We start from the raw sequence: 12,989 nt of genomic DNA, 5'->3' as shown, positions 1-12,989 counted from the left end.
CGGCGCCGAAAAAACGCTTCGGTCATCTCACTCAGTACCTCCTAGTACACTCTACGAAGGTGGCGCTGCGATCGAAGTGGTCCACCTGATCGCTTTCCACATTTTGAGGTGCAACTGAAAGCATGAGTGGAGCCTGTAGCTCGTCCCACTCGTACCTTCTAGTCCACTCTAACCAAAGGTTTACTATAACTTCCACGCGCGCACAGTGGCCAGTGCAAGCACAAGCTCTTCTTTCTCTTTCAGAAGAGAAACATGCCGTGGTGGCGATGAGACTTGCGCTGTGAGCGCTCTTCTTCTTCTTCATTGCGTTCTTTTTTGTGTTTTCTCCCACTAAGCGTGGAGTGCACCCATTGAGCAAGTCTCATCGCCACCACGGCATTTTTTTCTTCTGAAAGAGAAAGAAGAGCTTGTGCTTGCGCGGGCCACTGTGCGCGCGTGGAAGTTATAGTAAACCTTTGCTCCTCCTACTTCGTGTCCTGTCCCTTTTGCGCTGTTTCTCATTATCGGTGGATCGGTGGCCGAGTGGTCTAGCGCACACCAGCTCGGAGCACGTGGAGCGAAAGCTCGCGCTGCAGAACCCAGCATCCTAGGTTCAATCCCCGGCCCTGCCCGTTTCGATCTGGATGAGCATCGTACCGGCGTGCGGTCGTGTATCACTACTGCGTGGTGCACGTTAAAGACCCCAGGCTAGTGGTTGTACCGCACTGGCTGAATTGCTTATCTACAGTGGGTAACAATGTCGCCATGTTCTGGCAGACTAAACTCCTGCTGTATAAACAACTAGCGACTAATTTGTTTTGTTTTTTTAGACATCAGTTTACTTTCCACGCTAGATTTGGTGGGAAAACACATTACAACCTTAAAATAATTTATTAATAAACAAGGTATCGACGCTATATCAACGCAACGTCATTTCAACATCAGATTACCGTATTACGTACGATCGGCGCAATGTAAATCGACCGTCATCGTCGAATAAGTTGGAATAAGCACCAGAGCTGTAGCTGTCTAAACCATAGAGATCATACATATTAATTCTAGAGGAAAAGGTCCGACATTTTCCCATGCATTCTAGCTGCGGCAAGCGGCGAAGCATGCAGGCAGACCCTCGGGGTCCTACACATGGTTACCAACTGCCTTCGATTTCAAAAATATAATTATATCATCAGGGCAGTTTCATGAACTTCAACAATCCACGAACTCACCGGTGGAAAGATATTCGCGTGCCTTTCGAAGCTTTCTTTTTGCATAGCGCGCAGATGTACGGCCTCCCGTCAACACTAAACTAAACCAGATAACCGGCTTCGCGGGTGGCCGCGCTCCGGGAATACGAAACCGCGCCACCGCCAGATTTCCGAGATTTCGACAGAAGAGAATTTAATGCAGCGTAATGAGTATGCTGCATTTTATAAGCGTTAGAATAATTCAGAATTGAGTTTACAACGTTATATTATCACTGTTAATATTTCTCAGAGTTTTCAGTCTTCGCGATTACCATAGCGACTGTCGTCCTTCAGCTGGTAACATTGGTTTCTTTTTCTCGTGTTCTGTCGCTCTCTTTCGCGATCTTTCACTCGGGACCCAGGATGTCGGCGCACGGGATTTGCCACGCCTCCTCACCCACCTTTACCCCCCTGGTCTAAACCCATCACGGTGTGATCGTCGCGCATTTTTCCGTTAAATTTAGCCGGGAAGCTGAATTCGTCCGTAGGGTCCGTGACGTCAGGTCACGTGACAAAACTCAATTGGTGCATAGGTCACGTGACGTCAATTTTTCCGCAAAATTTTATGGGGAAATGTTACAACGTACGGTAGCCAAAACATGGTAGGTCGTGAACAGGATTTGTTATCGACACGCGCTTATATAGGCAGCCCGATACTTCCAGCCGAATAAAATCGAAGAGAGAACGATGATAACTACACAGGGCTAGTGCATCCCGTCCTAGTTGCCAATAATTTCCTTCTGCTTTTGAAAGCGTTCGTGACCTGAGTCCTGTTGGTGTGTCCACGTTTCCCAAACGGTGAGAGAGTACCATAAGCCGATACGTCGCATTCTAGGCGCCACTCTTTAGACGAGTCAAAATGTGTGAGCACGCCTGCTTTGCATAGCACTTGCTTAGCCTTCTTGAACGCATCCTTCTTTGTCTCTTCCCATGCCCAGTTTATATTCTTCATAAGAAGCTCGTACAATGGTGCCAGAGGGTAGCCATATTTGGTAAAAACTTGCCGTAATATAAAAGCAGCCCGATAAGGAACGCAGTTTGCTTACGTTGGTCGGACTCCTTGCTTCCATTATGGCCGTCAAGTTCTTTTCGGAAGGATGCAGGCCGTTCCTGTTGATGCGGCGTCCGAGATAGAAGACTTCGTCCTGCCAGAAATTGCATTTCCCTTTGTGCAGCTTAACTCCGTTCGCCTGGAAACACTAAAGCACTTGTTTAAGACGGTTTATACTGTCATCCGTTATCTCTTAGACAATGACGGCATCGAGATATGCCTGTGTGCCGTCTATTCCTCGCAGTAGGGTCTCCATTTACGCTGAAAGATGGCGGGAGCCGATGCAATACTGAACGGGAGCCAGTTGTGGCAAAACAGGCCGCGATGGGTGTTGATTACGGTCAAGCATTTTGATTCCTGGTCTAGGGGCACTTGGTTGTATGCATCTCAGAGGTCCAGGGTGCTGTATCTCTCACTCCAGTTCAGTGACCCAAACAGCAGGTCGATTACTGGTAGTTAATGCTGTTCGGTGCTGCAGGCAGGATTTACGGTTACTTTAATCTTTCCGCAAAATAGTATAGAGTCGTCTTTCTTTTTTTTGCACCGGAACAATAGGCGTCGCCCACTCAGCATGGGGAACAGGCAAGATAACCCCGCATTTAAGCAGCCTGTCCAATTCGGTAGACACCCTATCACGCATCGCGTATAGCAGGGACCTGGTCTTGAAAAACTTGGGTAGGGCACCTTCCTTTGCATAGAGATGCGCTGGAGGCCCCTTTAGCAACCTTAGTCCGTCGCTGAACAACTCCTCGTTCTCGGAGAGTAGTTTCTCTAGCTCCTGGGTCTGCGTAGTTTCGTTCGTACCAGTTAATTTTAAAACTGGCATCCCAGACAGTTGAGCTTCTGTCTCAAGTCGCCTCCACAAAGACTCGGTCTCCACAGTCTAGAATCGTCTGTGTATCAGTTACTACTTGACCACAGCACCGGACGTCGAGCGTCAGCTTACCCACCACAGGCAACGTTCCGAGGTAGCATGATAACTTCAGGCTTGAACGCTCCATCCTTGCCCACTTGTGGCGGTATTTCTCGAGCACATCTCTTGAGATCACGCAGACCGGGCAACCAGTGTCCACCTCCATGACGATGTCGACACCACCCCAGCAAAACTTTTTGGGAACAGGTGCAACCAGCGTGTCGTCGGTGGCAGAAGGGGATTCCAAAGTTAACAACTGCTGAGACATCTCGCTATCATCGCCACTGCACTCGTTGCCGTGTATTGCACATGCCTTGGCGTTTTCCCTCGGAACAGCCTCTTGCCCTCAGAACGGCTTCTTGCTCTCGGAACGGCACATCCGGGCTGCACGGCCTTTCCGGCGACACTGGAAACAATCTGCGTTTAAGAATTACCAGATTTCTGTCTAGTGTTGAGCTTCCGTATCGTCCGCACGAGTTTTTCTACCGCCTTGAACGTCTTTCCATTTTCCTGAACTTGAATCTTTGTACAGTCTCTGTAAGCTCGTTTAATTAAGGGGTTTCCTCAGATTCCGATTGTTTTATTTCCTTGACACCTTGCGCTGCTGTTTCCGCGGTCCGAACAATGTTTTCGGTTTGTTTCAATGTGAGCTTCGGCTGGTGCCAGCAGCAGTTTGTGCACGTCCGTATCTCGAATGCCGCACACAAGTTCGTCTCAAATAATTCGATCTGGCATCGTTCTAAATTTGCCTCTGTCGGCTAGTGGTCGCAGCTGCACTATGAGTTCTTGCGCCGACTCCTCTTCTTTCTGAACTAGATGGTACAACTTAAAGCTTTAGGCTATTTCGTTAGTTGGTTGCGCGAAAAATCTTCCAAAGCTGTCGAGACCTCCTTGTAGGTTAATTCGCTCCCCCTTGAGTAGGAGAAAGGATTATACTGTAAAAACAGATATCAGAATTTAATTCGTATAAAGATTTCAACAAACTTCATGGGAGCTCAAAGAAGTGTTCACTCAAGTGTTCTTTAGGTGTGTATATCGGAGCCTGTTAAAAGCAAAGTAAAGAAAGCTTGGGGTGCAAAGAATGGAAGAGCTGGGACACGGACCCCGCCGACAGAATCAGCGATTTTTGGCGACAATTGAACGCACACAGTTAAACAGTTTTGCGAAATTTTTTTTTATTTATCTCTAGTTGAAGAAATAGGCACACAAATTCAACAACCTAACAAATCATTTCTTTGTACGTATTATACAGTTAATTCTGCAACAGTGCAGGCCTCACTACAAAGACACAAAATACAGATCATAGATTGTTTCTTGTGATGAAGATTGAGATTACAAAAGGCCATATTATATATAAAACAATTTCACAATATATCACAATTTTAGTGCAACTTATGACTAGGACTAAAAACATGAAATAAAGCAATACAACAGTGCACTGCGGTACTTTGACTGCTTGTCAAAGTGCTGCATTATGTCGTTGGTACTACAGCCACTGCCTATGGCAGCGTAGCTGACAGAATAACGCCACATCGCAGAGAAAAATTGACATGATATTCGGAGCAGAGATGGTAATCTCTATTTTGGTTCTGAGAATCACAATGACAAAAGAGTTGATGGCTTCATTAATTCGAGCGTGTTGATCTTTAAGATTGAAAAAGATCGTATTGATATGAAAAAAGGCACGAATTGTCGAACTTGGACTTCGCCTTCTCGGTCGCGTCTGGTGGTGCCTTCGAATTTTGCTGCCTGTTGCCGCCGTAAAACAACACACCCCCAACAACACGTAGATTTTCTTTCGTGTTTTATGTTTGGCTTTTTTTTTTTTTCTTTTTTACGAGCGTTTTGTTTGGTTCGAATTGCCGGCCGCATGCCTCGAAGTGCCATTGTCCTCGCTCTCGTCAAAAAGGGAATCTCGCTGCTGTTGCTTCAGCAAATAAACGGACGACTTATTTTTTAATTTTTTTCATGAGGTTCTTTGTTATTGTTCTTGTTTCTTTTTACTCTGAAATCACAATTGTAAGGAGCCAGAGCTCCTTTTTTTGCTTTTGTTCGTCTATTTTGTTGGGCCAGAGCGGCGCATTGATTGCCATCGCCGAAGGAGTTTTTTCTAAGTATTTTGTGTGTTTGCAGGCTTGGTGTCTTTTTATTGCTATTTATTTTTGCTAGATTGAGTTCCTAAAAATAATCGTATAGCAATGTTTGCGAAGTGTCTGCAGTCTATTTTTCTCATTTGCTTCGACTCATGGTTGACACCGGTTGATAAGCTCAAGGATTGCAATCCCGAGGAGCTCCCAGGGGTGTGGGGTTCGGCCGTGGTCGGCGAATATGCCTCCGAGGTAACGCAAACAAACACATGTTTTGGCTCATTTTGCATGCATACTTTTGCGGCGACATTGGAACACTTGACTGGATCAGTGATGCGGAATAAATGTTCAGATTGGAACTGTGACGTTGCGCAGTAGGCGATACTTGAATGGCGCATATTCGCTGGAAACGAGGTATTTTATAACCGCGAATTTGTTTTAACGTAGGCTATGATATACGTCATTGCCATGCAGAAGCCGCAAATGGTCTTTAAAAGATATTTAACGTCTGGAAGAAATAAAATCCGTAAAGGGGGAACCATATTAATGAACGAAGAGCGTTTTGCTGCGGGTCAATAATTAAGAAAGAAAAAAACGTGTAGGACGAAGGCGCCTAAATGACATCTTTCAGCTAGCAACGAACCTATGAGAATTCAAAAAGCGAACACATGATATTAGGATGGAAAATCGAGGAAAGGGAAAGTTACTAAGAAGACAGATAGGAAGAACAAGACGATACTGTAAAATGCAAAGTCAGATCGACAAAATCATCTCTGCGTTGAAAAATTCAACTTCAGTCTTCGTCAGAAACCATTATGAATTAGGCATGTTGTTGTTTCCGATATTCATACCGAATAGCTCTGATATTGTGGCGGTGAGTGCTGTTACGCCCCCAAGAATCAGGTGCCTTCAAAACGGGGCCTGCAGTTTGTGCAGAAACGTGCAAGCATGACTATGGGGATGATGAAATCATGCGAGGCTTTGGGACCTTAATTGTTATGTTCCAGGAGTCGGTGATTTTTGCGCCGGCCAGTCTGACCTATCTATTGGCTTCCGCAGCTCAAGGGAAGGGAGAACACTTTCTTAGCTTTGCATGGCACGAGTTCCATGCGAAGTAAATGGAAGAGCATGAACTTTATAAACATGAAAAGAAGTTCATGCCATGAAAAGAGAAGGTGTATTCCATTCCCTCGAGCTGCGGGAGCCAATACAAAGGTTAGACTGGCAGGTGCACACATTCCCCACTCCGGGAAAATTACACCGAAGATTCCAAGGCCTCGCGAGATTCCTACCATCCCACAGTGATGAACGGCCGTTCCAGCACAGGCTGCAGGGCGCCTAAACTCGTCTAACACAAAGTTGGGGCTGAAGTTGACGGAGCGCACTGATAGGTTTATCACGACAATGACTTCGCACTTTTTTCGCCGACGTTTAATCAGCACGCTCCACGAGCTTTCGGCTCCAACTTTGTGTTCCGCGAGTTTACGCCTCCACGTCCCATTTTGAAGAGACAAGTTTCTTGGTGAGAGGGAAGGAGGGGTGGGGGGGCTTTAAAGCAGGTGCTCCCCTAGATTATAGAGTCCTTCGTCATGAGCAGCACAAACAGCAACTTTTCTGATCCCTCACTGTTTCTTACGCAGACTGCAGTTGGATTTCTCGAACCAGATATGACCCTGTCGACCTTACTTTGCATTATATTTAATCGTCTATCTCCCAATTCCTCTCTCCTTAGTTCCTTTATCTTTCCTTGATTATCCCGCCTTTAATCGGTTGCTCGCTTTTCGAATTCTTTTACCCAGAGCCGTGTATTGGGAGAGTTTGGCCAACAGGCGGAGCAAAGGCCGCCGCCAGCGCCGAATATTCCCCCCGCGCTTAGAGCGTAAACTAAATTTGTGACACAGCGTCGACCAATCAGGAGACCGCGACGTCAGAATATTGCAAACGACACTCAAAGCGTGAAATAGAGGCGTTCATGCTCGGCCTCTCTGCTTCATCTCACAAATGTCGGCAGTGAAGACAAAGGTACAGGCGCGTGAACCTAGCTAAGCAAAACGCTTTTGTTTGTACGTGAACTCGTGCATAGGAGCCACTTTCCAAAGCCACGCGCTCGTGCCCACGCCTTTCTCTGCACTGCTGATATTGGCTTGTTAGAACAGCGTCCTGTGACTGGCAGAAAGAAAACAGTGCAAAGGGTGGGGCGCGCGAGCGTCTGGAGACGCGGTGTCCCGCTCGGCTCGTGCGCTGGCTTTGGCAGTGCTTTCTTGCACCGTCTCAGCTGAGACGCTATTTCTAGCAAGTTGGCCCTGGTTTCGAGCGCACGTTCGTTTATTCTACACTTGAATATTGGCGTGACGAAAACCTCGCACGCGCAAAGTTTTCCGTCACTGAGAGTTACACATTTTAACTCTAGCGACGCTGAAACGGCTTGAATTAGTCGTGTCACAAATTTAGAGCTCACGACCACCGCTAGGGGCTGTTTCGCGGCCTGTGGTTGGCCCCGAGATGCTCGCCTATTCAAACCAATGTATGGCCAAACTCTCTCGATAAACGGCTCTGCTTTTACCGCGAGCAAGTGTTTTAATATGCGTCGTTGTTACGTCGAAACGTAAAGAGGGGCAAGCCAATCTCAGGGCGACACAGTGAGCGGGTAGAGGACGCGCGACCAAAAAGCAGCCAAGCTCGAACCGTCATTGGCTGAGGTCGGGTGGAAGCAAACGCACCTGGGCGCATTGGGCGGGGGGGGGGGGGGGGGGGGGGGGCAAAGCAAAGGAACGCATGACGTGCGCAAGGAGCAGACGAATTTACACATCGTTTCTGCCAGTTGCTTGTTGAAAGATGTGGTTGCGTCGTCTTTGTCCTACATGTTCATTATTTCTTGACTTTTGGGGGAACCATAGCTACACTGCCATTCTACGGAGGGAATCAAGCAGCGCCACAAGTGCATCGTCATGGCACGAGCGTCTTTGGGCGTTTTCTGTCACCGACTGAACCAATCGCTGACAGTGAATGCTCCTCGATCCTGCGCTTTCCTCTCTGCGTGATTGGTATGGCCCGTGATGGCAAACCCACAATGACAACGAGCGTAACGACGATGCACTTTTGGTGATGCTAGGTTGGCTTCATTGAATCCTAGCGTTGGCGGCGGACGGATATAATAGTACAATATAATAGTTGTGAACGTAGATGCTAATTGTATCCACGGCCTGCTGATGTGACTGGTAATGCTTTAGAAAGTCACTGACAGGGAAGTTCGAAGTGAAGAATCACCCAAAACACATTGAAAATCCAAAGGCGAAAACCCGTCAGCGAGGCAGATTTATGAGGTATTCTATACTAGAGGGTTGTGTTTAGCATTTTAGGCTGCTCACTTAAGAATGGCAAGAAACGAACTCACGAAGTCCATGAGAATTGAGCGTAAAAGTAACGTGTCGTTGCCGAACGCAACTGAACTGATCGAGAGAAAACAGATTCGCGGGCAGTCGAATGCGGACATGAGAAAAAATGAAGCTGTTAACAAAATTGTAAAGATTTTTTTTTTTTTAATGCGAAAGCAAAAAAAAAATGGGGCGAAGCCGGCGGCTTTTGTAACGGATATAACAAGAAAAATAATTCCCATTTTCCCCTTGGCTGAGCGAAACGGCACCTAAAGTCCCACTGGATGCGACGCGTCATTTCATATGCTTGTTCACGAAGGCCGGGGAGGGCGCTCGAGGTCAAACCGGTCGCGCCCCAGAAAAAACAAAACAGAAAGAAAAGCACAGCAAAGCAGATGCTTTGTCACGGAAGCAGCCGTGAAACCGGCAGGGTTCGCCGCACCTGCGCAGTGGAGGAGCGTGATGTCACCGCCGGAGAACCGTTTGCGATAGGAAGACGTGGTGCGCTGCCTGCAGGAATGCGTTGCGTGTAGGAATGCTGTATCATTCTTACACGTAAGCAGTATTAAGTGTCTTTTATTTAGGCACGGCTACAATCCGAATTTTCATCCCGATTTTCATCAAACTGGTTTGGGAATTACGTTTTCAGGGTTTATCGATTCATACCAAAAATAGAGAACCCTATGATTCTATCCAAGACCATTTTTTTATTTAGATTTCTGGACACTACAAACTAACGTCTCGTTAACACGGATCTCGTTTTTATGGGTATACCGTCTATATAGACACTGACTTCTGCCCGTTAATTGGAAAACGTGATGGAATACAAATGCAAATTAGCGAGCCTCAAATGTAATGGATTACTGTTAAAAATTACATTCATGTTACTGTTCCGGCACAATTATCGAAAAAAAAAATAATTTTGAGGTCCAAACAAAATTCTGCAATACTACACTTGTAAATTTTTACACGCCCGGATTATGGTAGCCGTTGTGAAAATAAATTATTGTGTTTAAGAGAAAGAAAGGAAATACACTAAATTCACCTGTAAGCTGACATGGCAGGGAAATTTATAACTGCACCCGATATCCCATGGTCCCTGGAATTCGGGAGACAAAGCTAGCGGTGCGCATGCTCAGTAGCAGCGTCTACCTTCGCCGGGACATTCGGAGGTAAGGAACCGATCTACGAAAGCGCCAGCCGCTTTTCAGCCTTGACTAGAGGTAAGTGTTATAGGTGTTACCAAAAAAAAAGTAACAAAATACATTGCTCGTTACTTGCAAATAACAGGAACGCGTTTCCGTCCTACGTTACTACAAAATAAAAGGACCGGGTTACCGGTAACGTAACCGTTAAAAAGTAATGTGATTGGACACGGCGGCCTTTAGCGTTGGGTTTTAGGCCCTCGCAGGATGAAGCGAAGAATAGTGAACGGTCATATCAAAAATCATGTTTTCTTTTCGGTTACTCTCCTCTTTACGATGTTTTTAATTTTGTTGAACTTGCAATATTTACGCTGCTGAATTGCCTGCTCATATTGCTCCATTTTCAGTATTATGCTAATATTTTTAAAAGTTAACGAGTAGTTTAAGTTATCCGTTACCAATATTTCCTGACGAAATTTCATTACAAATTACTTCTGCCAAAAAGTAACCCGGCAAGTACAAAACTACTTGAAAACGTAAGGGATTACAAGTAACCCGTTGCTTGTAACTGTTTACCTCCTAAGTCTGTATAGATTAAAATTTTGGGAGGCAGCTCGGTACACTCATGCATTTTGCCTCGTTATTACGGACAACTCCATATGATGGACTCAATTCTTTGTAAAAATGGAGTTGTTCATATCAACAAGACGTTACTCAACCACTTACAGGTAAACACCTTTAGCTTGCTGGAAGCAGAGACTTTTTCAAAGTTACGTAATTTGATTTGATTTGAAAGTGGACACTGGTTTAGTGTTTAACTTAGGAATGACCAACGTGTAGAACGTGGGCCGCTTTAGGCAGGCTGCAAGACCAAGCAGATTGCTCTAAAAAAATATTAAAGAGTTCTATTTAGTTAGAAATCATCGGCGCTTGCCAGTGTCATTTTCAAAAAACCCTAGTCTTCGTCGTACTAAAGGTGGTTTCTCTACAGCAGGTGCCTCCAACACATTTCTGTGTTGGGGTCAGGTAGTAAACACCCGAAAAGGGTAATGTTATGCCATAATGGGGGAAAAAAAAGCAATGTTGTTTTACGTTAGAGGGTCGCCGACCCTCCCAGCGACACCCCAGAGATTTAAAAAAAAAGGGACTTCGTGATTTCTGTTCTTTGTAACGTAGCCGTTTTGGCATGGCCATCTTTAGTTCATCGGACCCCCTTCTGCCGGATCCCGCCAACATTCTCAACCATTTCTCCCAGTGTGCCCGGTTCTGCGGTAACGCTGTCTAGGTTTGAACAAAGGCAAATTGGAAAATATCTCGCTGGGGGCAGGAGTTCGGGGGGGGGGGGGGGGGAGAAGGGTGGAGGGGGGATGTTTTTATTTATTTTGCCGGATCCCCCAAATGTCATCTTTGTGATATCCCACAGCCCCCTGGTGATAGTCACGATATTGTAGAGGGGAAGCAAATCGGCTTAGAAGAGCGAAAGGAGGAATTATTCTTTTGATTTTTAGTTTCCAGGCTAGATCGCGCAAACTAACGTCCGTTTTAAAGGGTACAGCCGATAGAATTCACCCAACCATCCATGTCGTGTTGCCATGGCATATTTAAGTTTCGACTATATTTTCTAATTAAGCATTTCTTTTTTTCCTGTTGAGTGAATTACGTTTGACAGGGCTATTAGGAACCATTTCGTGAAGATTGCGCGTAGGTTTATTCATTTATTTATTTTCTCTCGGGGCCGTTAGGCGTTACAGAGAGGAGTGGTGGAAAACAAAAACATGTAGAGCAAAGAATAGTTATGATGTCAAGTGATGAAACTCGGCAGACTTGAAGGTGATGTGGTCGCTGATGGAGACGACGGAGGCAGGAAGATGGTTCCAGTCCACGCTGGTCTTGGGGACAAAGGAGTCGATGTACAGGTTAGTCCTACAACTGCAGGTACGCCAACTTAAATCGATGATCGGAACGGAATGACATATAAAAGGGGGCTGTAAAAAGTGACTGGCAAAGGCTGTCGTTGGCGAAATAGATTTTATGAAAGAGGCATAGTCTGGAGATGCGACGTCGGATAGATAGATCGGGGAGATTTAATGTTTGTTTCATTTGAGAGACGCTAGCTAAACGGGAATAGTTGGACAAAATAAGACGGGCAGAGCGATTCTGCATAGATTCAAGGATTAGAACAAGCGAGTTGATATGTGGACCCCATACAGACGAAGCATACTCAATTTTGGAGCGCACAAGTGTATTATATAATAACAGTTTCAAAGAAATCGGAGCAAAAGAGAAATTGCGACGAAGGAAACCAAGCATGCGGTTAGCATTATTAGACATGTATTCAATTTGACCTCCTATGTACTTCAAAACCCGCCATCTATTTCAAAGCCGGAGGAGTATTAGGTCGATTTACACATTGGCGTCACCAGGCTTCAACTCACGTTTTCCTCTGGAAAAAAACTCTTTTTGTTTTTCAGCGTTGCAAATTTATATGTCCGGACGCGTTAGATTTGAACACCTCCATTTGTTTATCTACACAGTAGGTGCATTTGTAATAACTTCTTCAAAAGTTACAGAAAATGTGTCTTTCTTGTGTAAGTTTCATTTAATATCGTCACATAGTAGACAGCTCACTTGAACGTACTTGTGTACTTCAACGAAGAAAGGTTATTTTGATATTCTTTTAATATATTATGATACAGCTGCAACGCGCCGATCGTTGGGGAGCTTCCAGAAAGCCGGCACGTCTGCTTGCACCGGTGACCTTACTGGCAGAACAAACTTCGCACACGTTCATTTAGTACACTACAAACTCACAAAAAAAATTGGGTAAAACGAAAAAATCATGAGCCATGCCACTCTGTGAAGGAGGAGGACGAGAGAAGCTGTTTAGCACATGGCACAGACCTCCCCCGGGAGGAGACCCGGGAAACTAGACCCGCTCGACGGGACCGCCAACCAGCGGAAAGTAGATACGCGCGACAGTACGGCCACGCAGGGAGAGCGGAAGGAAAGGAAACTAGGCACGCAAGCGGGTGAGATTGAGGACAAAGAGAGGAGCGGTGCGAGCACCAACACGGCCGACGCGGGTCGCACAGCGGCAAATCATTGACAAACCTTTATTATCAACCTGAGAGTCTAATGACCTTGAAATGGTGCCTATTCATGACTAATCTACTGAAAATGAATATGCAATTGATGA

The sequence above is a fragment of the Ixodes scapularis genome, unplaced genomic scaffold, assembly GCF_016920785.2.
Source record: "Ixodes scapularis isolate PalLabHiFi unplaced genomic scaffold, ASM1692078v2 PGA_scaffold5__190_contigs__length_132052651, whole genome shotgun sequence".
Lineage (NCBI taxonomy): Eukaryota > Metazoa > Arthropoda > Arachnida > Ixodida > Ixodidae > Ixodes > Ixodes scapularis.
The sequence above is the reverse complement of the archived record's forward strand: the minus strand, read 5'-3'. Positions refer to the sequence as shown.